Here is a 1,806-nt window from a genome sequence, read left to right on the forward strand (position 1 = left end):
CAAATGGAGAGTACTTTGAAGGTGACTGAAGATTAAATATGTACGAATAAATACATTTTTTTTTGTAAATAAATTCCAGTTTTTTGGTCTCCCCCAGCACAGAGGCAGCAATTCAATGCAGGAGAGGAAAAAGGCCTTGCTAGGAAACAGTTGAGGAGAAACACTGGAGACATTTTACAGATGAACAAGAAACTCACAGGATTAAGCTGTTATTGATTTCCCCCCAAACATCAGAGTTTAATTTTGCTAAGCCTGAGATCTCACTCAATTTCAAACTGCCCGTGGTCCACCAGGTCTGGAAACCTTTCTGTTCAATGTATCCTTCTTTCCTTCCACTGTGCATGTCTAGTTCTTCATCAATGCCTTCTTCTTCCTTTTAGCTCTCCCCGTCTAATTTGGACTTTGCTAGGGCTGGTATTCTGCTCCCTTTGCTCCAATTTTTCTTTAAAAACTGCTCATGCCCCTTGATCTTTTTAATCCTAACCTGGCAGGGAGTGATGGCGGAGTTGAAGGGTTATTAGCTTGTGGTTTTTCTTTCTCATTTTGCTTAAAGAAAGATTTGGCCTCTTCAGATATAACATTCACTTCCTTAGTCATCCTGACTTCTCCACCAATAAAATGAAACACCTCGGTGGTTTTAACTTTTTCTGTTTCTTTAGGTTTATCTAGCTCTTCTGCTTTTACCAACAATTTATTTGAACCTGTATTGTCTCTTCAGTCACCTCTCTTATTTAACTTGTGGATGTGGGGGCACTTTTGGTTTTGGTCCCACAGCGTGAAAAAGCTGGCTCATAGTTCACCCTCCTTCTTTTTACTTAAATCCTCTGACCCAGTGCCTTCATCCTGCTCTGCAGCTGTGTCTTCCTTCTCACTCCTACTTCCTCCAGAGTTCTTGCTGACATTCTCCTCTTTCTCTTCTTTTAATGAGAGGCACCTTGTTTTCTCTTCCTGGCAGGAATGCTCTGATGCTTTCTTTGTTTTTTTCCCTTTTGGCTGTTTGTGGCTGCTCTTATTATGCACTTCTTGTTACTTCACTAATTCATTTACATCATCTTCATTATACCTTCTGCCCAAAGCCATGCAGTCCTCATCCTCCTTTGAGGTGGAGAGAGAACGGAAGAGAGAGAGAGTATATGTTTAAAGGACTATGCTGTCTGCCTTAGGAAATATCAGCTAAGAACTCTTCTTGACTCACATGAATAATAGTTTTAATGATGTTGCTCCTCTTGGAATGCTATAAGGATTATTGTAAGGTTATGACTGTTATGTAAGCAAAAGTTACAGTTTGTGGTTTTGAGTGCCAAAATCCCCCCACAAACTTCTGGTTAGGCTAATAATTAACATGAGAAGAATAACAGGAAAAAAATGTCCAAAATTTATCATGGATTTATATGGGAGGGGGGGTTGCCATTGGAATATGAGACCTGAGTAAGCAATTCACACATAGATGAGAAAAAACAAATACATACATGATAAACAAATTCTTGCTGGACCCCCCAGAAACAATGGGACACAGAGGAAAGTTCAACAGCAGGCTTTGGTAGATTTCTCCCCTTGTGCCTCATTTAGTTTATATTATGACACTGAGGTGATGCTTCTACACTTTAAGCAGGTTTTTCTATCTAAATTCCTCTAGGATCAAAGGTTCTGAGTCTTTTGTTTCTTTAAAGATGCCCTGTATTACAGAACACCTTAAAAATAAATGTTTACTGAGTTTTAGGGAGAGAGGAAGGCAGGAGAAAAGAGAGAGAAAGAGAGACACAGAGAGAGAGAGAGACAGAGAGAGAGAGAGAGAGAGAGAGAGAG

The 1,806-nt window shown here is 39.8% G+C and overlaps 1 pseudogene; it reads right to left on the reverse strand.

Annotated features, from left to right (window-relative positions):
* Positions 1 to 230: 230 nt before the first annotated feature.
* On the reverse strand, positions 231 to 1,101 carry LOC112307484 (craniofacial development protein 1 pseudogene; annotated as a pseudogene).
* Between the last annotated feature and the right edge of the window lie 705 nt (positions 1,102 to 1,806).

This window comes from Desmodus rotundus, chromosome 1 (assembly GCF_022682495.2).
Source record: "Desmodus rotundus isolate HL8 chromosome 1, HLdesRot8A.1, whole genome shotgun sequence".
Taxonomy (NCBI): domain Eukaryota; kingdom Metazoa; phylum Chordata; class Mammalia; order Chiroptera; family Phyllostomidae; genus Desmodus; species Desmodus rotundus.